This window comes from Lepus europaeus, chromosome Y (genome assembly GCF_033115175.1).
Source record: "Lepus europaeus isolate LE1 chromosome Y, mLepTim1.pri, whole genome shotgun sequence".
Classification (NCBI taxonomy): domain Eukaryota; kingdom Metazoa; phylum Chordata; class Mammalia; order Lagomorpha; family Leporidae; genus Lepus; species Lepus europaeus.
In genome coordinates this window covers 20,496,020-20,521,275 of record NC_084851.1, presented here as the reverse complement: position 1 = coordinate 20,521,275, position 25,256 = coordinate 20,496,020, and the positions used below count along the sequence as shown (strand labels likewise).

At 43.0% G+C, this 25,256-nt stretch overlaps 1 pseudogene; it reads right to left on the bottom strand.

Moving 5' to 3' along the window:
• The window catches only part of LOC133754140 (Y-box-binding protein 2-like), an 80,196-nt pseudogene extending 55,239 nt beyond the window's left edge, over positions 1–24,957 (bottom strand).
• Between the last annotated feature and the right edge of the window lie 299 nt (positions 24,958–25,256).

Sequence of the window (25,256 nt, the reverse complement as noted above, 5' to 3'; positions counted from 1 at the left end):
GTGGTTGTGATGGCTGGTGTGTTGCTGCCGGCACACCGTGTTGATTTGAATCCAGGAGCCAGGTGCTTCCTCCTAGTCTCCCATGTGGATGCAGGGTCCAAGCACTTAGGCCATCCTCCAGTGCACTCCCGGGCCACAGCAGAGAGCTGGACAGGAAGAGGGGCAACCAGGACAGAATCCAGTGCCCCAACCAGGACTAGAACCCCAGAGTGCCAGTGCCGCAGGTGGACGATTAACCTAGTGAGCTGTGGAGCTGGCCACCTCTAATAATATCTTAAGATTAGATGCTTGATTCATTTCAAGTAAATTTTTTTGTATAGGAGATAAAGTAGGAGTCTTGTTTCAAACAGTTGCATGTAGAAATCCAATTTTCTCAATACATGAACATTTTTAGCAGAATTTGTCAAATATTATTTGATTGTAGATGTGCAGCTATTTCTGGTGTTTATAATCTGCTCCCTTGGGTTACATGTCTATTTATATGCCAGTACAATTTTTAATTTTTTTAAAAGCTTTATTTATTTTACTTGAAAGTTACACAGAGAGAGGAAAGGCAGAGAGAGAGAAAGAGAGAGAGAGAGAGAGAGAGAGGTCATCCATCCAATGGCTCACTCCCCAAATAGCCACCACAGTCAGAGCTGTGCCAATCTGAAGCCAGGAGCCAGGACTTCCTCCAGGTCTCCCATGCGGGTGAAGGGGCCCAAGGACTTGGGCCATCATCTACTGGTTTCCTAGGCCATAGCAGAGAGCTGGATTGGAAGAACAGAAGCTGGGACTAGAACCGGCACCCATATGGGATGCTGTGCTTCAGGACAGGGTGTTAACTCGCTGTGCCACAGCGCCGGCCTGGAGCACAATGCTATGTTAATAATCACCCTGTAATGTGTCTCGAAATCTGATATGTAATGTCTATAGCTTTATTTTTATCATTTAAGACAGTTTTGTCCATTTAATATCATCCATATTTCCATCTAAATTTTAAGATATTTTTTTCTGTAATGTCCTTGAAATTTTGATGGAGATTGCACTGACTGTAAATTTTTAGGAAAATATGGACATTTGGAATACTTGAACCATTGATTTTTTTCATTGTACCTTCTGTTTCTTTCATTTTTAAAAATATTTTTATTGTAGAGATCTTTCACACCCTGGATTAAATTTATTCCATTATTTAATTTTGGTAGATTTTGTGAAGGGAAGCTTTCTTTTAAGTCCTTTCTCAGGCAGATAATTGTTGATTTGTATGAGTGATATCAATTTTTGTGTGTTCACTTTGCATCCTAAAATTGCTGAATTCTTGTGTAAGTTCTAATAGTGTGGGGGGGGATCTTTTTGTTTCCCAATATAAGACTTGTATCAACTGCATTGATAATTTAATTCTCACCTTTCTAATTTTTATACTTTTAGTTTCTGTTTCTTGCCTTATGGCTCCAACTAAAAGTTCCAGAACTATATTGAATAAAAGTGGTGACAGTGAAGATCTTTGTCTAGTTGCAGATCTTAGTCAAAATATTTCCAGCTTTTACCCATTCTATATGATGTTGGCTGTATTGTGCTGAGGTACATTCCCTCTATAACCAATTTTTATTGTTTTATCATAAAAGAATATTGTATTTTACCAAATGTTTTCTCTGCATCTACTGAGGAAATAGTATGGATTTTATCCCCATTTTATCATTGTATATATCACATTTATTAATCTGTGTATGCTATAACAGTCCTGAATCACTGGTGTAAATTCTATTTTTGTCAGTGTGGATGTGTCCCTGGATTCAGTTTGCTTTCATTTTCTCAAGTATTTCTGCATCTACATTCACTAGGGATAATGGTTTCTAGTTCTGTTTTTTGTTGTATCCTTGTTTGGCTTTGTCTTTAAGGTAACTTCAGCCTCATAGAGTAAGATTAGAATGGTTCCCTCCCTATCCATTATTTTGAAATGTTTAAGAAGAAATGGCATTAGTTCATCCTTTAAAGTCTGGTAGAATTAATCAGTGTAGCCACTAATTTCTCAGGTTAGTTTTGTAGGAAGTGTATACCTCTCAATCTCAAACTTCCTTATTGGTCTATTCAAATTTTCTATGTCTTCATGCATGAATTCTGGTATATGTGTTATAAGGAACTGTAAGAGAGGACTAAGGTACTAAATAAAAGTGGTGGTGAAGTTGAGAGGTTGATTGCTTGCTTTGACCAGTTCATACTGTGTTTACGCACTGTGACCTATAAAGGTGTATAATGCAATACAAATTTTCAAATGGTTTTTATTGTGCTTTTAATGAGACTCAGTGAGCATGCCAGGGTAAGTAGGGAAAACAGGTTTAGAATTGGCTTATTTCAGTAAGTCCCATGTAAGTCTAGAGTATAGAAGCTCGGAATCTCTGGTTTTCTGTCACCTGATTTATGTGAGCCACTTGGAGTGACACAGAGCAGGCACTAGCATTCTTGACACTATTCAGCCATAGAAAAACTTTATTTTTTTACATATTTTTATTTGAAAGGCAAAGTAACAAAGAGGAAGGGGCAGTGAGAGAGAGAGAGAGAGAGAGAGAGAGAGAGAGAGAGAGAGAGATCATGCACCTATAAATGGTTGCAATGGCTGGAGTTGGGTCAATCCAAAGCCAGGAGCCACGGTTGGTCTTCCAGGTCTCTCATGTGGGTGCAGGGACCCAAGCATTGGGCCATCTTCTACTGCTTTCCCAGGCCAGAGAGCTAGATCAGAAATGGAGCAGCCATGTGTCTAACTGGTGCCCATATGGGATTCTAGCACTACAGGTGGTAGCTTTACTTGCTACACAAAAGTGTCAGCCCAGAAGAACTTTGTTTAAAAAAATAAAATGTAGTTCCTGTGAGCAAAGAAAAAACTGCTGTTGGTCCATATGTTCCTATGTACACAAAGACTTCAAAAATTTCATAGAAAAATGGAAGATGAATTTATTTTGGTACAAAAAATTTGAAATCCATACACAGGTTATAGTTCATTCTATTTAAGCACTATTGCCAACTAAAATGATACTGTTTCCTGCGTCAGACTCACAAATACTTAAATGACATTTAAGAGAGGGGGCTTGTATTTGGTGCAGTGGGTTAAGCCACTGACTGTAATGCTAACATCACATGTGGATGTTGGTTGATGTACTGGTTGCTCCACTTCTGTACTTCTGATCTAGGTCCATGCTAATATACCTCAGAAAGATACAGAAAGTGGTCTAAGTTCTTGGTTCCCTCTCTCCCACATGGGAAAACTGTATACAACCCTGGGATCATTGCCATGGCTCTTGCAGCAATTTGGAAAATAAACCAAATAGCAAGAGTGAGCAGGAAGTGCTTGCTTTCATGCTTTTTCTCTGTCTTCCTTCTGAAGGACCCTTATGGGGGGAGAGGGACAAGAAACTAGGCCTGGGCAGATATCAGGGGCTTCTTAAGAGGTTAGATGTTCCCCAGGGTCCAGCGGGCACGTTCTCTGGGAAGGAAAAGTCTATCCCCTTTAGAGAACCTCTAGGCATGCCCAGAGCAGAGCTGCCACTCCCCTTCGGAGAGTCTCAGCACTCTCCTCAGCATTCTCTTCAGCTGGTTCCCTCAGCACTCTCCTCAGTATTCTCTTCAGCTGGTTCCCTCAGCACTCTCCTCAGCATTCTCCTCAGCTGGTTCCCTCAGCACTCTCCTCAGCACTTTCCGGTATGCTAATTGTCCCTCCGAACCGGCCAATCCCATATGCTAATTTGTTGACTATATAACCTGTGTGAAACTGCCGCTCAGGGCTCCTCACCGCCTTAGGTGGGGGCCCGTTTGCGCAAACGTACAATAAATACCTCATGCTTTTTGCATCAACTGGTCTGGAGTCTGGATTTTTGGGCGTCCTCTCGAGCAAGTGGGCATCTCTACAACTGAGAGGTCCAACATTTTGGCGCCCAACGGGGGGCTCGAGGTCGCCCTCAGACCCATTCTCTGCAGGACCAGTTGGAGGTATAATTAAGTGTTTTCTGTCTGTTGTTCTTTGTCTTGAGTATTCTGACTGGATTCTGACTGAAGTATTCTGACTGGCCAGTATCTGACCTGACTCTGTGGGACCAGTGGGGGAGGCAGGCGTGCCCTGCAACCCCTGGTTCGTTCCGGACCAGTGGGGGAGGCAGGCGTGCCCAGCAACCCCTGGTCCGTTCCCCGGAGGACGCTCCGGGGTATGAGGGGAAACCCTCGGTCTGTTCCCCCGGAAGACGCACCCGGGGTGGTCTGGAGGTGGGTCGGAGACCAAGTCTCCCTCCTTCCCGGGGAGGGCTGGTCAGGTAGCCGCTCCCAAAATTAGCGCAAGCCATGGGGTTTGTCTGACTTGTTGTATATGTTTGTGCATTGGCTGTTCTTTTTGTTTGGGCTAAAATCCTTGCACACATGGGTCAACAAATAACCACCCCTTTAAGTCTCACTCTAGATCACTGGAAGGACGTTCAAGAACGCGCGCGCCACCTCTCATTGGAGGTTAAAAGGAAACAATGGGCAAAATTCTGTTCCTCAGAGTGGCCGGCCTTCGAGGTCGGCTGGCCAAGGAACGGCACTTTTAACCTCGATATTATTTTACAGATTAAGGCACGGGTCTTTCAGCCAGGATCAAATGGACACCCTGATCAGGTGCCCTACATTACTACGTGGGAGGATCTTTCACGTAATCCCCCTCCCTGGATAGAACCCTTCTCCTTCCCGACGGAGCCCATACGGACCTCGTTACACCCTCCTCCTATCCCGGTTGTGCCAACCTCCTCCCTATACCCTCTGAAGGAGATTCGAGATCCAAAACCTGACAAGCCACCGGTTCTTCCGGCTGATCAGGACTTTCTGCGCTTTGACTCTCCCCCACCCTATCTTCCCGGCCAGCCTGCTCCCCCGCAGGAACTTCCACAATAACCAGAGCGGGATGTGCAACCTTCTGCACCACCCCTTGATTCCACGAGGGCAGGGGAAGAAGTCTCAGCGCCTCCCCCGCCCTCCAGCCGCCTGCGCCTCCGTCAGGGGCAGGCAGGGGGCTCGGGAAGCGTCTGGAATTCGCAGGTTTTTCCTCTTCGCTCGGTGGCTGGCCAGATGCAGTACTGGCCATTTTCTGCTTCCGATCTTTACAATTGGAAAACCCATAACCCCTCTTTCTCTCAGGACCCCCAGGCTCTGACTGGGCTGATTGAGTCAATTTTATTGACTCATCAGCCCACCTGGGATGATTGTCAGCAGCTCCTGCAGACCCTCCTCACTACTGAGGAAAAGCAGCGTGTCTACCTTGAGGCACGGAAAAACGTCCTTGGAGCAGATGGCCGACCGACCCTACTGCTAAATGAAATCGAGGAGGCGTTTCCCTCAACCCGTCCTGATTGGGACTACACCACCGTTGCTGGTAGGGAGCGACTTCGTCTTTACCACCAGATTCTCCTTGCGGGTCTCAGAGGGGCTGGAAAGTGCCCCACCAATTTGGCCAAGGTATGTGCAGTAGTACAGGGGGCTGAGGAAACGCCGGCAGGCTTCCTAGAAAGATTAATGGAAGCCTACCGTATGTATACCCCGTTTGACCCCCTGGCAGAGGACCGGCAGGGAGATGTAATCATGTCCTTTATAGGACAGTCAGCGCCGGACATCCGCAATAAATTGCAGCGGCTAGAGGGGCTTCAGGGGTATACTATACAAGATTTAATAAAGGAGGCAGAAAGGATTTACAACAAAAGGGAGACCCGAGAGGAGAAGGAGGAAAGGATCCGCAAGGAGCAGGAGGAAAGGGAAGACAAAAGAGACAAAAGACGTAATCAAGAGCTTAGTAGAATTTTGGCCACCGTAGTGCAGGATACAGAAAGGAGTAGACCAGGACAGAATAGGGACTTGGGAGACAAACGAAAGCCTCGGGTGGAAAAAGATCAATGTGCCTATTGTAAAGGAAGAGGACACTGGGTCAAAGACTGCCCGAAGAAAACACAGGGACCAAAGAGGAGACCAGTTCCAATCCTGTCCCTGGAAGAAGACGACTAGGTGAGTCAGGGCCAGGAGCACCCCCCTGAGCCCAGGATAACCCTTGAAGTGAGGGGCAGACCGGTAACCTTCCTGATTGACACGGGAGCCCAGCACTCGGTACTGACTTCAGAAAAAGGGCCTTTAAGCTCCAAGATTTTCCTCAGGCCTGGGCAGAGACTGCGGGAATAGGGCTGGCCGTCAACCGGCCTCCCTTGATCTGAAGCCCACGGCCATTCCCGTGTCAGTTCGTCAATATCCGATGGGCAAGGAAGCTAAGGAAGGTATCCGGCCACATACCCAGAGACTGTTACACCTAGGCATTTTAAAACCTTGTCGTTCACCTTGGAGCGCCCCCCCTACTACCAATAGAGAGGCCTGGTACGGGTGACTGCCGCCCGGTACAGGACTTGCGGGAGGTTAACGGGAGAGCAGAGGATATGCATCCCACGGTGCCCAACCCCTACAATCTGCTAAGTACCTTGCCTCCGACCCACGTATGGTACACTGTGTTAAATCTAAAAGATGCATTCTTTTGTTTAAGACTGAGCCCTCAGAGCCAATCCATCTTTGCTTTTGAGTGGAAAGACCCAGAGACCGGGTTTTCAGGACAACTCACCTGGACAAGGTTGCCCCAAGGATTTAAAAACTCGCCTACCTTGTTTGACGAAGCTCTGCACCTAGATTTGGCCGACTTCCGAGTCAACCATCCGGACCTGGTCCTCCTGCAATATGTGGACGACCTCCTCCTTGCCGCTGAAACTGAGCAGAGCTGCCACTCTCCTCAGCATTCTCCTCAGCAATTCATTGCCCCGGGCACCAACGAGGAGATGACTCTGTAGCAAGGGGAAACAGGATGGCAGACGAGGCCGCTAGGGCGGCAGCCCTGAGCCAACAGGTGCTCCCGTTAAAGACAATTGAGCCCACCCAAGTATCGAGGGAACCACCTTTCCTCTATTCGGACCAAGACTTAGATACGATTCAGCGGCTCGGTGCAGAGTATGATGAACAAATAAGGGTTTGGAGGCTCGGAGAGAAAATAGTCCTGCCACACCAATTGGCTAAAGAAATAATTACCAGCCTCCATCAATGGACTCATTTGGGATACAAAAAGCTAAAAGCAGCCTTACAGGAAGATAGGCAGTCTTACTACATCCCCGGATTTGACTTTTTAGCCCAGCAGGTGACTGAATCCTGTGTTCCGTGTGCCAAGGTAAATGCCAGACACCTCAAGCTCCCGGAGGGAGCTAGGGTAAGAGGAGACCGACCAGGAATCAACTGGGAGGTCGATTTTACTGAGATAAGGCCGGGCAGTTATGGGAATAAGTATCTTCTAGTTTTTGTAGACACCTTCTCCGGATGGACTGAGGCATTCCCCACAAAACGGGAAACCGCCCAGGTGGTCGTCAAGAAGATCATAGAGGAGATCTTCCCCCGGTTCGGCTTGCCTAAGGTAATCGGGTCCGACAATGGCCCAGCGTTTGTCTCCCAGGTAAGTCAGTTGGTGGCCAAAGCATTAGGCATAAATTGGAAATTGCACTGTGCCTATAGACCCCAAAGTTCAGGACAGGTAGAAAAAATGAACAGAACAATTAAAGAGACCTTGACCAAATTAGCGTTGGAGACTGGCGTTAAAGACTGGGTCCAACTCCTCCCTATGGTGTTGTTCCGGGTCCGAAACACGCCCTCTCATTGCGGGCTGACACCATACGAAATCCTTTATGGAGGGCCCCCACCAGTAGCAGGCTTGCTTGACCTTGCCAGTGACTCCGTTGCCGATGCCCCTAAGTTACAGGCCCGGTTGAGAGCGCTCCAGATCATCTAGAACCAGGTCTGGAAACCTCTTGCAGTAGCCTACCAACCCAAGACGACAACCATTCCACATCCTTTCCAAATCGGTGATGCTGTGTATGTCCGAAGGCACCAATCTAAGACTCTAGAGCCCCGGTGGAAAGGCCCCTTCACTGTGCTGCTGACAACTCCCACCGCTCTCAAGGTCGACGGAATCCTGCTTGGGTCCACGCCTCACACGTGAAGCGAGCACCACCTCCCCAGGGCCCCGAGGATCCAGATAGACCAGCCAAATGGAAGCTCCAGCACACTCAGAACCCACTCAAGCTAAGACTTTCAAAAACTGTTTAATATTTATGATGTTCCTGGCCTTTCCCCATTGTTTTTCCAATCCCCATGCTCCGCAACTGTTAACGTGGAACCTAACCCAGTCCAGCAAGAACAGAGTTTTCTCCCTCCAGTGAGGCAGGTTCTCCCCAGGCCGGTCCAATAGATTTTAGGATTAAAATCTTTGCAAAAAGAAAAGGAGGGAATGAAGGACCCTTATGGGGGGAGAGGGACAAGAAACTAGGCCTGGGCAGATATCAGGGGCTTCTTAAGAGGTTAGATGTTCCCCAGGGTCCAGCGGGCACGTTCTCTGGGAAGGAAAAGTCTATCCCCTTTAGAGAACCTCTAGGCATGCCCAGAGCAGAGCTGCCACTCCCCTTCGGAGAGTCTCAGCACTCTCCTCAGCATTCTCTTCAGCTGGTTCCCTCAGCACTCTCCTCAGTATTCTCTTCAGCTGGTTCCCTCAGCACTCTCCTCAGCATTCTCCTCAGCTGGTTCCCTCAGCACTCTCCTCAGCACTTTCCGGTATGCTAATTGTCCCTCCGAACCGGCCAATCCCATATGCTAATTTGTTGACTATATAACCTGTGTGAAACTGCCGCTCAGGGCTCCTCACCGCCTTAGGTGGGGGCCCGTTTGCGCAAACGTACAATAAATACCTCATGCTTTTTGCATCAACTGGTCTGGAGTCTGGATTTTTGGGCGTCCTCTCGAGCAAGTGGGCATCTCTACAACTGAGAGGTCCAACACTTCCAACTGTACCTTTCAAACAAAATAAATAAGACTAAAATATGCACACACCTAAGGTGTATGTTAACAAAAAGCAGTGTGAGACTAGATTCTGGTTTGAAAACCTTAGCTATAGAAACAATACATTTGAGACCACCAAATAAAGTACTGGATAAAGTGCTGATGTTGAGTAGAAGCATGGTTATCTTTTTAAAGTTTTTTTTTTTATTTTCAAGAAGTAAAATGAAATATTTCAGAGTAAATTCTATGCTAGGATTTACTGTAAAATATTCTAGCAATAGAAACAAAGATTTAGTGCTTCTATTTCTTTTTTTTAAACTTCTATTTAATGAATATAAATATTCATTGTACATCTTATGGGTTACAATGGCTTCCCCCCTCCCATAACTTCCCTCCCACCCGCAACCCTCCCCTTTCCCGCTCTCTTTCCCCTTCCTTTCACATAAAGATTCATTTTCAATTCTCTTTATATACAGAAGATCAGTTTAGTACATATTAGGTAAAGATTTCAACAGTTTGCCCATATAGCAACATAAATGCAATAGATGTGAATGGGGTCAGGAGAAAAATGGATGTGGTCATGAAAATGTTACACAAGGAATCATCATGATAGTAGAGCTGCTCTGTGCCTTCACTGAGTCAGTGTTGACATCCTGGCCATGACACTGTCCTGCAATACTACAAGTTGTGACAATGAGCAGAGAAGGGATCCTTCTGTGTCATTTCTTAAAGTCATATGTGCATCTCAAAATGAAGCGACTAATAAAATGAAATTATGATGTCACAGAGACAGATTAAACAAGAAAGGCAGAAAAGTTGTTGGTTATAGTTATTATAGAAAATCTCCATTACAGGAATCTGGAAAACATCATGCTGAGTGAATGAAGGCAGTCCCAAAGAGACAACTATCATTTGCTTTCCCTGATCGGTGACAACTAACTGAGCACCAAAGGGGAAACCTGTTGAAGTGAAATGGACACTATAAGAAACAACGACCTGATCAGCTCTTGTTCTGACTCTTGATGTACAATGTAATACTTTATCCTTTTTAGTATTTTGTTGTTGTTTTTGTTGTTGTTCTAGTACTAGTGGTTGAACTCTGTAATTAACACACAATTATTCTTAGGTGTTTAAATTTAACTGAAAAGTGATCCCTGTTAAATTTCAGAGTGGAAAAAGAGAGGGAGGAGATGTACAATTTGGGACATGCTCAATCGGACTTGCCCCAAATGGTGGAGTTAGAAACATGCCAGGGGATTCCAATACAATCCCATCAAAGTAGCATGTACCAATGCCATCTCACTAGTCCAAGTTCAGTTCACAATTGATGGTTCTGATAGGTCTAATAGTCAAAGGGATCACACAAACAAGACTAGCGTCTGCTAATACTAACTGATAGAATCAAAAAGGGAGAGAAAGATCCAACATGGGAAGTGGGATACACAGCAGACTCATAGAATGGCAATGTCCTAAATAGCACTCTGGCCTCAGAATTAGCCCTTAAGGCATTCAGATCTGGCTGAAGAGCCCATGAGAGTATAGTAGGCATGGAAAGCCAAGACACCCTGGGGAAAATAAAAGAAGACCTAAATGAAAGATCTCTATGAGTGAGATCCCAGTGGAAAGAACGGGGCCATCAAAGATGGAGGTACCTTTCTCTGAAGGGAGGAGAGAACTTTCCACTTTGACTATGACCCTATCAGAATAAGATCAAAGTCAGTGAACCCTAAAGTCTTCCATAGCCTTGGCAACTCATGACTAGAGCCTAGGGAGATTACTGATACCATAAACAAGAGTGTCAAATTTTTAAGTCAACAACAGGAGTCACTGTGTACTTACATCGCATGTGGGATCTGTCCTTAATGTGTTGTCTACTGTGCAGTGATGCTATAACTAGTACTGAAACAGTATTTTTACACTTTGTGTTTCTGTGTTGGTGCAAACTGTTGAAATCTTTACTTAGTATATACAGAATCGATCTTCTGTATATAAAAATAATTGAAAATAAAAAAAAAACCTGGTGTTAAATTGGAAATGGTATAAAAATTAATTAATTTTTAAAAAATATCATGTAGGATCTCTGTCTTTAATGTGCTGTACACTGTTATTTAATGGTATAACTAGTACTCCAACAGCATTTTTTCACTTTGTGTTACAATGTGAGGGCAAACTGTTGAAATTTTCACTTAATATATACTAAACTGATCTTCTGTATATAAAGAGAATTGAAAATGAATCTTGATGTGCATGGAAGGGGAGAGGGAGCAGGAAAGGGGAGGGTTGCGGGTGGGAGGGAAGTTTTGGGAGGGGGAAGCCATTGTAATCCATAAGATGTACATTGGAAATTTATATTCATTAAATAAGAGTTATAAAAAAAGAAAATATCCATTACAAAATAGGATATTTTCAGCTGAGAAAAGTACAATTAACAACTTCCCTGAAAAGTAGTATCATCTTGTTTTCTTAACTGATCTCCCTCTATTCTTTGAAAATCTCACACCATTAAGTCATCCTACCTACTCTTGCCAGTTTTGTCTTAAATATTTTGCTTTTACTTTATCATTCCTTTGTTTCTAAGAGAATTCACTACTTCAAGATGGAGTACACATGTATTAAAAAATCCTCCACAAAGCCAGCACTGTGGCTCACTAGGCTAATCCTCTGCCTTGCAGCGCCAGCCACCGGGTTCTAGTCCCAGTCAGGGCACCAGATTCTGTCCCAGTTGATCCTCTTCCAGGCCAGCTGTCTGCTGTGGCCAGTGAGCACAGTGGAGGATGGCCCAAGTGTTTGGGCCCTGCACCCCAAGGGAGACCAGGATAAGCACCTGGCTCCTGCCTTTGGATCAGCATGGTGCACAGGCTGCAGTGCGCCAGCTATGGTGGCCATTGGAGGGTGAACCAATGGCAAAGGAAGAACTTTCTTTCTGTCTCTCTCTCTCTCTCTCTCTCTCTCTCTCTCTCTCTCTCACTATCCACTCTGCCTGTCCACAAAAAAAAAAAAAATCCTCCACAATCAGGCCTGAGTAACCTCCTGTTTGTCTGCATACCCTCTATATAAACATTTCTTCAGTAAAACAAGTCACAATGTCTCATGAATATAATTTTGAAAACAGTACCCTAGTTTATGCCACTCTCTTGCCTTACTCTCTCTATTGAACTAAATCCTACTTATCTTTAAAAATCATAAAATCCTTCTCCATATCTCTCTTTGAGATACTGCAAGGTGTATCTGAGCACAGATCATGTATTATGTCACCATTTGTAGTAGGCCTCCAGATAAAACCTAGGTATCCGGCCGGAACCGTGGCTCAACAGGCTAATCCTCCGCCTTATGGTGCCTGTGCACCAGGTTCTAGTCCCAGTCAGGGCACTCGATTCTGTCCCAGTTGCTCCTCTTCCAGGCCAGCTCTCTGCTGTGGCCCGGGAGTGCAGAGGAGGATAGCCCAAGTACTTGGGCCCTGCACCCCATAGGAGACCAGGAGAAGCACCTGGCTCCTGCTATCAGATCAGCGCAGTGTGCTGGCTGCAGCACGCCAGCTCCAGCGTCCATTGGAGGGTGAACCAATGGCAAAAGGAAGACCTTTCTCTCTGTCTCTCTCTCACTGTCCACTCTGCCTTTCTAAAAATAATAATAATAATAATAATAATAATAATAATAATAATAATAATAAACTAGGTATTCAATCCTAAGACATTGACTTCAGTGTGTATTTACTATTAAACCTTGAAGTGATTGTTGAATTTTTGAATGAGGAAGAATCATTTCCGCTCTGAAATATTGATTTAATTAGTATAGAGAGGCTGGGTCCATGAGAGAGCCCAACAGAGCCAAGTGATGAACTAATGGGATGAAGTTGGAACCTAAGCATGGAACATTTTTGGATGTTTGCAAGGTCTCAGCAGAGGCTGTAACAAACCAGTCTAATGAAGAGGAGAAAAGCAAGAAGCCATAGTTATTTTTTCTCTACACTGAGCCAACAGCACCAGTTTCTGCCAGTTACTTGAGGTTTCTTTAATGATTCAGGTAGGCAGAACTATAACAGCAGCATAAGCCTCTAGGGGGTGGGATTCCAATTGTGATGAAGCATAAAGCAAATCATCTTACCATAAAACTGAAAAGAAAAAGAGGTCAATAAATAATTCTATGCAAAGAATAACATTGAAACAAGGTACAGATACACATGTATATGTTCATGCATGCACTAACACAAGGAAACACAAGCACATCCCAGGCACACATTAACTACACAATCAGCCCTGGGAGCTCAGAGACCAAATTTTGAGTTTATTAAAATTTACAAACTTATGGCTGGCACCGAGGCTCAACAGGCTAATCCTCCACCTTGCGGTGCCAGCACACCGGGTTCTAGTCCCAGTTGGGGTGCCGGATTCTGTCCCGGTTGCCCCTCTTCCAGGCCAGCTCTCTGCTATGGCCCGGGAGTGCAGTGGAGGATGGCCCCAGTGCTTGGGCCCTGCACCCCATAGGAGACCAGGATAAGCACCTGGCTCCTGCCTTCAGATCAGCGCGGTGTGCTGGCAGCAGCGTGCTGGCCACAGTGGCCATTGGAGATTGAACCAATGGCAAAGGAAGACCTTTCTCTCTGTCTCTCTCTCTCACTGTCCACTCTGCCTGTCAAAAAAAAATTTACAAACTTGTAACCATTGTTATATGATTCCAAACTAGCAGGAAGAGATCTGCTAAACTTTCTGTTTACTTGGATACTTACATACAGATGTCAGAGTCATAGAGGTTTTTTTTTTAAGATTTTTATTTATTTGTCAGGTATATTTACAGACAGTGAGAAACACAGAGAAATATCTTCCTTCCATTGGTTCACTCCCCAAATGGTTGCAATGGCCGGAGCTATGCCTATCTGAAACTAGGAGCCATGTGCTTGCTCCTGGTCTGCCATGCAGGTGCAGAGGACCAAGCACTTGGGCCATCCTCCACTGCTCTCCCAGGCCACAGCAGAGAGCTGGACTGGAAAAGGAGCAACCGAGACTGAAACCTCCACCCATATGGGATACTGGCACTGCAGGCAAGGATTAACCAAGTGAGCCATGGCACTGGTCCCCAAAGGGTTTTGTTAATCCTAATTACATATCATGGTTTTTCCCTTCATTGGGTACTGGACATAGAGTTGGTTGCTTAGGATTCATGTCAAGTGGAAAATGAAGCAATGTAGAAATGGTATACCTACCATCTACTTCTCCTTTCTCGGTCATAGATGTAAATCCTGATATAGACAGGCAGACAGGATTAAGTGATTAAATTTGTGAGCTGGAAACCACATCTTTACCCTCTGCCCCCCCCCTTTTTTTTTGGACAGGCAGAGTGGATAGTGAGAGAGAGACAGAGAGAAAGGTCTTCCTTTTTGCCGTTGGTTCACCCTCCAATGGCCGCTGCAGCCTGCGCATTGTGGCCAGCGCATCGTGCTGATCCAAAGGAAGGAACCAGGTGATTCTCCTGGTCTCCCATGCAGGTGCAGGGCCCAAGGACTTGGGCCATCCTCCATTGCCTTCCCAGGCCATAGCAGAGAGCTGGCCCGAAAGAGAGGCAACCAGGATAGAATCCGGCACCCCAACCGGACTAGAACCTGGTGTGCCAGTGCTGCAAGGTGGAGGCTTAGCCTGTTAAGCCATGGCACCGGCCATGATCTCATGCCCCTATCTGACCTCACCTGTTTGCCCATCTGCGAATCAGATTATGTAGCGGCTCCCTCTTTGGAAGTGGATAAAAGACTCGGAGCACCCAGGCCTTCTTCTGTGCTTTCATGCCCACACTATACAACCTGAATAAATGCTAAAAACCTTACCATGTCACCTATTTTATTTTAGCTGATATTCAGAATTCTTATCTGAATAGACAGCAAGGACCCACTAGCATGTCCAAGACTCATAAAGTGTTACAAAGTTCAGGCTTCAAAGAGTCTACTGGTTCCCCAAACCCAACATATTTAATTTCCCTGGTCTCAAATTGTGTAATTGGAGGGGAAATACATAGTAATGGGAAGAAAAACATTGGTTTCATGGCCTATAGTGTAAAAGTAAAATCCTCTAACCATTCTTCCAGCCATAACTAAGTCAAAATCTATGTGACAATCAGAAGCAATGGTTATAAGATATTAAATTATCAATTTTGAAAGATGAGATAATGGTACTGGATTTATGTTTTTAAAAAGCATTATCTGCTAAAGAGCTACATTTAAAAACTAAATGAAACAGGAAGCAGATATAGTGAACCCCAACATATCCAGATTTAATTTATTAGTTGAGATATTAGAAAAGCAGATACTGGAGAATGATATTAGACTATCACAAAGTAAATCCACACCAAGGATCAGAAATGGTAAATGAAAGGTGGGGAAGAACAACACCAGAGTTCATGGGAAAACATGTCTTGCCTTAATAGTCATGACCATAAAAGTATACTAAGGGCTAGTCTCCCTCTTAGGCAGTGACCCAGCAGGACTAGTGCACTGCACTAGTGAATTGAAGACCTAAAGGCCTATGATTCAGTGCCCAATAAGGCCATGATTATCTATGCCATGAGCTAGTAAATAGGTGATGTCTCAGAGGGGTGCCTGTGGGGTTCCAGACCTAGTATGCCAGGGGTCCAGCCACTCATCTGCCATGAGGTAGATGGGCCACATAGAGGTCAAGGAAGGCCTAGAGAAACCCATGAGATTTACCTGAAATGAGTAATCTTAGAAGCTGCCCTCATCACCAAATCAGTAGAAAGCATTCTGACTTTGTTGAGGATGGCCAGATTGGGTGCCAGCCTGTGGATAATGGATGGAGAGAAGTCAGGGAGAACAGCACCTGGTGGTACACTGGATAGGGAGCACAGCAGGAGTCTGCTGCTCTGAAGACTCCTTGGATGGGTTGTGCGTGGGAACTTTAGGGGCTGTGATCATCAGAGCCAGGAGAGTGGATTTGGCCTCCAGTGGCAGTCCTCGTAAAATAATAGATGAATCAGCATTTGGGCACTACACTTAAGATAGATCTTTAGAGGCCCACAACCTGTGTCTGAGTGCATAGGTTTGAGACCCCTCCCTACTAGCAATCCAGTTTCTTTCTAAAATACACTCTAGGAGGCAGCAAGTGATAGCTCAACTACTTGGGTCTCTGCCACCCAGACTGAGTTCTGGGATCTTCACCTCAGACTGGCTCAGTCCCAGCTGTTGTGAGAATTTGATGAGAGATTCAGTGGATGGAATATCTGTCTTAGTGCCTTTAAAATGAAAAAAAAAAAACTAATTAAAGTTTTAATAAACTGCTGAGCCCAAATGTGGCAGAATGGGACTACTCTGGTCTTCCAGTCCCATGGGGATGGCAGTCAGATAAATTCTATGAAATACACCTAAATGAGGCCAGCGTCATGGCTCAATAGGCTAATCCTCCACCTTGTGGTGCCAGCACACCGGGTTCTAGTCCCTGTTGGTGCACTGGATTCTGTCCCGGTTGCCCCTCTTCCAGGCCAGCTCTCTGCTATGGCCCGGGAGTGCAGTGGAGGATGGCCCCAGTGCTTGGGCCCTGCACCCCATGAGAGACCAGGATAATCACCTGGCTCCTGCCTTCAGATCAGTGTGGTGCGCTGGCCACAGTGGCCATTGGAGGTTTAACCAATGGCAAAGGAAGACCTTTCTCTCTGTCTCTCTCTCACTGTCCACTCTGCCTGTCAAACAAACAAAAAAAACACAACACCTAAATGCCTCAGTAGCTCTTTTCTCAATCATGCACCATCATTTTCTTACATCAAATGTATGCTGAAATATGCAATTTGTCAGGTTCCAAACAAGCATTCTGCACCTAGGACACCATCAACTGCACTTTCAAGATGATTTTGGCACCTTTTCAGTGATGACTATCAGCTCTCCATCCCTCTCTGTTGAGTTACAGATCACTTTCTGTCAGGAACATATGTGCACCAAGTGTGTTTTTCTCACTGAATCTTTGCCTTGGGTTTTTGAACAGGCTTTGTATTTCCATCTCTATCAAAGGTTGTACCTTGGATGGAGTTCCTTGTTACGGGCAACAATCTTCCTCTTCCTAACTGGCTATAGAAGCGGTCATTGCTTATGTGCTAGGCTAGAATAGTAATAACCTGAAGTGCAGGCAGCAGTCACCTGGTGCTCTCAGAATCACTATTCCACAGCTCCCAATACTCTTTTTCAGGCAGCTTGGAGGACCTGAGTCTCAAATAAGCTCATAAGACCAGTCATCCTTATAGATTGCTGCTGGGAACACCCAGCACACATTCTAGAGTGTAGGATATCGCTTAAGAAGCTGTAGTGTCTAACTGGGAGTGTATGCATCAGAGGTGGTGTGATGCCCTAGGTGATTCTGTGGAGTCTGTTAGCAGTGTTAACCCAGTGTCCACCAGATAGTATTCTGACTCTCACAGGACAAACAACAGAACCTTTCTGCAGCCTCATTAACATGACCTTTCAAGTAGAGGATATTAAAGATTCTCCAGTAAAATCGTTAATATAATCAAATACAACAAAGTTTCAGAATACAAAATAAGCATAGTAAAATAGCTGCATTTTTATAAACTAAAAATTAACAATAATAAAAGGAAATAGCAAGAACAACTGAATTTTCAAAAGCATCAAAAGAAATAAAATACTTAGGAATAAACTTAACCAAAAAATATGTTCCAAACTGGAAGTTTCACATTCTCTTAATTCAAAAGCAAAAGTCATCAAAACAGTGTATTATTTGTGTAAAAACAGATAGGCAGCCCAAAGGAACAGACTAGAGAAGTTAAGGGTGGGCATTTGGCCTATCCTTTAAAATGCTGGTTAAGATGCCTTCATTCTATATTATAGTTCAGTTTTTAGCTCTGACTTCTGACTCCAGTATCCTGTCAATTTGGACTCTGGGAGGCAGTGGTGATGGTACAACTGGGTCCCTGCCACCCAAATAGGAGACCATGATTGTGTTGCTGGCTTCTGGCTCTGGTTTCAGTTCTAGCCAGAACTGGTTACTGCAGATATCTGGGGAGTGAACCTGAAGATAGGAGCTCTATGTCTCTTTGCTTCTCAAATTTAAACAAAGAAAATGTTACAGATAAATAATTATGTAATAATTTATGCTAATGAAAGGAAATCAAGTTTGGATAGCCTCATTGATAGAGGAAATTTTTTGAGCAATTCAGTTTATGATTAAAACGCTAAACACAGTAGGAATTAAAAAGAATTTCAGGAAGAACACCTATGGGAAATCTACAGTAAACTCCTATAAAATAGGAACAAAACACAAATCCTCATAGAATTTCTATTGAACAGTGCACTAGAGGATTCTGCTAAAGAAATCATAATACAAAATTAAGTCAGATTAGAAATAAAAAGAGTCAACTTTACTTGTAGTGCCTAAGGCACACTCTTTTTTTAACTTTTATTTAATAAATATAAATTTTCAAAGTACAACCTTTGAATTATAGCAGCTTTTCCCTCCATAAACTCCCTCCTACCTGCAACATCCCATCTACAACTCCCTCTCCCATTCCATTCTTCATCACGATTCATTTTTCAATTATCTTTATATACAGAAGATTAACTTAGTATATACTAAGAAAATATATCCTAAGGAACTTACTACAAACCCATTCAAAGTAAAATTCAGTAATGTTGCAAAATATAAAAGATACAAATATCAATTACATTTCTGTATAGTAGCAATGAACATTCTGAAAATATAATCAATGAGAACATTCAATGTTGCATCACAGAATGAAAATAACACAAAAAATTTTAAAAAAGACCTTGGATTTTATACTAAAAATACAAAATATAATTAACAAGCATAATAAAATGAAACAGTGATTTCAGTAAGACATTTTAATATTACAAAAAAAGGTATGCTTAACATTAGTCATTGTGGAAATGCAAATCAAACCTCTGGAAGATCCCACTTCACATTCACTAAAATGACTGATTCAGCCATAGATTAACATTGACAGGGTTATGGAGAACCTGGAACCCTCACAAACTTCCAGTAAAACTGTGAGGCCACTAGGAAAAATAATTTGGCAGTTTCTCAGCATGCTCCACATAGGATTATTTAATGCCTCAAAAATTTCCTTCCAAGATATGTCACTAAAAGATACAAAGCCCACATGCACACAAATATTCACTGCAGCAATATTCATGAAATCCAAATGTGAAAGCAACCCAAATACGGATGTGGAAAAAAACAGTATGTAGTATACATTTTATAATGCTATACTACTTGGAAATCAAAGTTGATTAAGAAATGACATATCACAAAAGTAATGAGACCCAAAAAAGGGAAAAAAGAGAGTAAAGAAAATAAAAGCAAAACACCACGTACTGTAACATTATGTGAGTCCATGTATAGGACAGTGCAGAAAAGGTCGGTATCTGGAGATAGATTTCAGACTAAAGCTGGCTGGAACTGATAATCAATGAAGAGTTAGTGTAAATAATATGAAGTATTTGGATGAATAATGAAAATAGGCTTATCTTAGACTGTGCATATGATTATATGACTTCCAAAACAGTACAAAGCATGGAACATTCACTGAAAACATGGGATAGTGAGGACCGGGCAGATAGGCTCCTGAGTTTGGGCTTCACAGAAGAAACTAAAGACCAATAAATATATCAGGGGGCTTCAAATATTTTGTGGAACATGAAATTAAAATATGTTCATTTTACTTCAAAAATATTCGAAACCATGAATATGAGGGGCCTTAAAATTCATGGACAATATTTTGTATGAAAGAACTATACATTGGTTTCAAGAAGCTTTTGGATCAAAATTAACCTGTCATTGAATTCCATATTTTATGTTTGATATTGCCCTAATTCTAAGTAATTCCATGTACACTTTAAGAAATACTTCCTTTTTTCTTATGTGAAACAATTTAAAAGTATTAATCATTAATTTAAGGTAAAACACTGCCTCCTGATTGCTCCACTTAGCAGGACAAAATGCCAGTTCATGTGTTCTAGATTATGTTGTCTTAATAAACTATTTCTAAAGATCATATTAGTTGTGATATTAATTTAAATATTTAACAACCTGTAATGTTATACACAAAGTAAAATTGTGTTTTATTTTTTATTGACAATAATTGTACATATCTATGGGCCTTTAATCCATGTGTGCTGATTAAATCAGGGTAAACAACATGTTCCCTTCTCTGACATTACACTTCACAATGGGAGCCATGGTGCTCCATTCTTCTATTTATTAATAAAATATAAAATAAGATTGCTATGAAGTATAGTTACTCCAATATGCTATGTAACACGAGGAAGTCACTTCTATAATTTAACTCTGATTTGGTACCAATTATTCCAAGTAGTTTTTACAAATTTGTTAATTAGTTTGGAAGAAAAAGAGACATGCGTGGAGACAGAGAGGGAGAGAGAACACCCTCATCCATTTGTTCACTTCACAAATGCCCAATACAGCTATGGCTGTGCCATACCATGCTGAATCCAGGAAGTCAAACCAGGTCTCTCAGTTGGGTGGCAAGGATTCACTACAACTCTCACCCCCCCCCCATCCAGGACCACACATGAGCAGGAAGCTGGAAGTGGAAGATGTGACTTTAGCCCAGACACTCCAATATGGGATGTGGACATCCTGAGCAGGGTTGTAACACAATGACAAATGTCCATTCCTCCTGGAAAGTTTTGAAGTACCTCCGCATCTCTGACTTGCAGAGAGGGGGCACAGCCCCATGAGCCCAACCCCATCACTGTAAGGTCTGTTTCTCCCCAACTTCACAAACTCTCCTCATGTACCTCTCCCTGAATGCTCCCCTTCTGAGATCTCCTGTTACAGACAGGGCAGAGCAGCAGAGCACAGCAGGATGGGCCTGGGAGATGAGACAGCAAGTGAGGGCAAAACTGGACTCTGCCAGTTTCTACCTTATCACTGCCCAGCTCCAGGCACAGCATCAGAGGTGCTGGATCCAGCAGGTGAGATTGGGTTCACCAAGTGTACTCACTGGACATTTTGGGGGCCAGCATTGGAGGCAGGGGCAAATTGGACATCCACCTGCCAGAAACTGAATGTGAATTATATTACACCATGCCTGAAAATCTATCCAAATGGATTGAAGGCTTACACAAAAGATCTCAGAGCTTAAAGCTCTTAAATACTGGGAGCAAATCCACTGGCATTAGCCTCAGTGATAATGTAGATATGACACCAAATGCACAGGTCACAAAAGCAAAAATAAGGAAGTAAGATTGCAAAAAAAAAAAAAACAAAATGAAAATAAAATCCTTACATTTGAAACTGCAAAATATATTTAGTGAAATAAGTCAGTCCCAAAAAGATAAATACCAAATGCACTCCCTGATCTGTGGCAACTAACAGAGTACCGGTGAACCCTAAAGGCTTCCATAGCCTTGACAACTCATGACTAAAGGCTAGGGAGATTACTGATGCCATAAACAAGAGTGTTAAATTGTTAAATCAACATCAAGAGTCACCGTGTACTTACGTCCCATGTGGGATCTGTCCTTAATGGATTGCCCAAGATGAAGTAATAATATAGCTAGTACTGAAACAGTATTTTTACACTTTGTGGTTATGTGTGGGTGCAAATTGATGAAATCTTTATTTAGTATATACTGAAGCGATCTTCTGTATATATAGATAATTGAAAATGAAAAAAAAAACTTGGTGTTAAATTGGAAATTACATAGAAAAGTAATCAATCTTTTTTAAAAAATATCATGCAGGATCTCTGTCATTAATGTGCTGTACACTGTTATTTAATGCTATAACTAGTACTCCAACAGTATTTTTTCACTTTGTGTTGCTATGTGAGGGCAAACTGTTGAAATCTTTATATATACTAAACTGATTTTCTGTATATAAAGAGAATTGAAAATGAATCTTGATGTGAATGGGAGAGCGAGTGGGAAAGGGGAGGGTTGCAGGTGGGGGGGAAGTTATGGGTGGGGGGGAGCCTTTGTAATCCATAAGCTGTACTTTGGAAATTTATATTCATTAAATAAAAAAAATAAAAAAAGTGATATTGACACTTTGAGATGTAATGACTTCGAGTAGCCCTTGTCTTGACTGTTGAACAGTTTTTTTTTTTTCATACTATTTGTTGAACTCTTACTGTAGGGTGAATCTTTTGTGTTTAAAGTTAGTATAAAATAGATTTTAGATAAATCTTCGCAAAAAATAAGAATGAGAATAGGAGGGGAAGAAGAAGGGTGGGGGTGCATGTGGGAAGGAAGGCAGGATGGGAAGGATCACTATGTTCCTAAATTTGTATTGATAAATGCCTGAAGGTTGTATATCTTAAATAAAAGGTTTATAGGTAAAAACAAACAACTGAGGAAGTTGTCAGCATTATGACGTAGCAGATAAACCACCTGCCTACAGTGCTGGCATCCCATGTGGGCACCAGTTTGAGTCTCGGCTGCTCCACTTCTGAACCGGCTCTCTGCTATGGCCTAGGAAAGAAGTAGAAGATGGCCCAAATGCTTGGGCCCCTGCACCTGCTTGGGAGACCTGGGAGAAACTCCTGGCTCCTGGTTTCACATTAGTACAGCTCTGGCCATTGCATTATTTGGGGAGTGAATCAGTGGATGGAAGACTTCCCTTGCTCTTTCTCTCTCTATCTATCTCTCTATAACTCTCCTTTCAAACAAATAAAGCTTTTAAAAAACTGAAGAAAAATTCTGCATACTAAGGGAAAAATTTAAAGAGAAAGAAATGGGACAAAATATTAGCAAATGATAGTATGATTAAGGGAATACTACAAAGAACATACATATCCAAAAGCAAATACTGTAATAAATCTGGACAAAGTATTTGATCAGTTTTTCCAATCCATATATGTAAGCAGCCATATGAAAAATGGCTCAGCACTGCTCATAAAGGTCACAATATCTATTACCTCACATATGCTAAAATAGGTATTATCAAAAAGAAAAAAAATTATATGTATGCTGAACCAGATGTGGAGAAGAGGAAAAACATAAATTGTGGGAATATTTGGGGCTAGCGCCAGAGCACACTAGGTTAATCCTCCACCTGCAGTGCCGGCATCCCATATGGGTGCTGGTTCTAATCCCAGTTGCTCCTCTTCCAGTCAAGCTCTCTGCTGTGGCCTGGGAAAACAGTAGAAGATGTCCCAAGTGCTTGGACTCCTGCACCTGCACAGGAGACCAGGAAGAAGCACCTGGCTCCTGGCTTCAGATCAGCACAGCTCTTGCTGTTGTGGCCATTTGGAGAGTGACCCAACAGAAGGAAGACCTTTCTGTCTCTCTCATTGTCTGTAACTCTACCTGTCAAATAAATAAATAAAATCTTTTTTAAAAAATGTGGGAATGTTACTTGGTACATCCATGATAGAAATCAGTATGCAGGTGCCTCAAACAAAATTAAAATTGGAACAATTGAAAAAAAGCAACCTCACTACAGGATGTGTATTAAAAGAAAGTAAAATCAATTAGCATTGTTTCACAAGAAAAAGATATGTAAATAACCACATTGTCTGACAACAGCTGAATAGAGAAAATGTAATGCACACACCCAGTGGAATCCCATTCAACCCTGAAAAGAAAATTCTGACATTTTTCACAACTTGGATCCAAAAGTATCAACGTGGACATTACAGTATTTGAAATACCAAAGAGAAAGATAAATACCACATACTCTCACTTATATGTGGGATATAATGAAGTCAAATTTAAACACAGAAGAGAATGGTGGTTACCAGGGGTCTGAGAATGGAGGAAATGGGAAGATGTTACTTAACAACACACATTTACTCTTATGAGATAAATTAACTCCTTGAGATCTAATATATGCACAGTAATGAGATGAATACAGTGTTAGATACTCAACTTATTAAGATCTTAAGTATTCTTTTTAGAACTATGTAAGTTGATGGATATGTTAGTTGAATTGTCCTAATAATTTCATGATGTATATGCACAGGGGACTACAAAAGGTATGTGAAAAATGGATTAAAAGATAATCTGAATTTTCCATAAACTTTTGAAATTCCAGTCATGTATCAAAATATCAGGTTGCACACCTTCAATAAACAGAAATTTTGTCAATTATACTGTTAATCTTGAAAAGTTACCCTGCTAAAATATAAATTAAAAATAATTTAGGAATCTAAGTAATACTTTCTATCTTCAGGATTGGAAAGGTTATCATGGAACAGACATCTTTTTTACAACATTCATAAATGTGACCAAAGTTTCCATTTTGAACCTTCAAACACAGATGACAGCCTGTTAAGGGAATGTGTACGTGATAAAACGACATTTAAGTATCAAACCACAGTGTCCTTCTGCCCCACTAAAACCTGGACCAAAAGCCTTGAGCCAAATTAAGCAGTTTTGATTTTAACTTGCCTAGTCTTTAACACTGATATCAGACTCCCAGAATGAGCTATGCTGAGAGGTCAGAGTTTGCGAAATGAGACCCCGTGTCTGACATAAACAGAAAACTAAAATGAGTAAGGTCAGCCCTGGGATGAAAAGGGGAACCGAGGACCCCATAGAGGACAGCCGCTCACCTGCATGCACCCTCCCACCCCCAGCACATATTCTCCCAAACGACCATTCATCCCCACTGCACAATCAGGGAAGATGGGCAACTGCTGCCACACAGCTGCCCAGAGATGGCTCCTGGGCTGACAAGTCTCTGTGAGCCTGGAGTCCCAGGTGCCAGGCCAGGCCTACACCGTGGACCAGTGGGGGCGAAGGCAGTGAGGTGCTAGCAGTGACATGAGGCCCAGGGACAACCCCTGGGAGCCCTGGGAGTCCTGCCTGGCAGAACATCAACTTCTGCCAACCCTGCTTCCCCTCCCCTCACTCCCTGTCCCGCACACTCACCTCTGCAAGGCGTCCTGCGTGAAGGAAGATCAGAAAACAGACGGATGCTCCTTACCGTCGGAGGTTCCCATCCGTGAAAACTCCTCCCTGGACCTCTTTCCACCGCAAAACCGGAAGACTACTATGACATCAAGATCCCGCGTGATTATGTGTTGTTTACGCAAGCGCCCCTGATTGGACAGTTTGGGTAGAGGAGGGCACGCACTATGTAATAAAGAACGGAGCCAATCAGCACCCTTCACAGTGCAGATGCGCATCTTCAGGGGAGAAAAGTAGGGGCCGGTCCTGGAGTCAGTTTTGACACTGAGTCCTTACATCACCTGCCAACAGAGGAGGGGTCTTCACCTCCAGGTCCTGCCACCTGCTGGGCCCTCCTGCCTCCCTGGTCCCTGTTCCTGAGAGGATCCTGCCTGGGGGTCACAGCAGCCGACTTCATTCAGGTCAGTTAAAATTTAGGGGCTGTTTATTGACTTCCGAGCCTTTGTTTTTCATGATATATATGTGGTACGCTTTTCTTTTAATTCATTTTAAATTTAATTTTAAGAATATTTAAAGA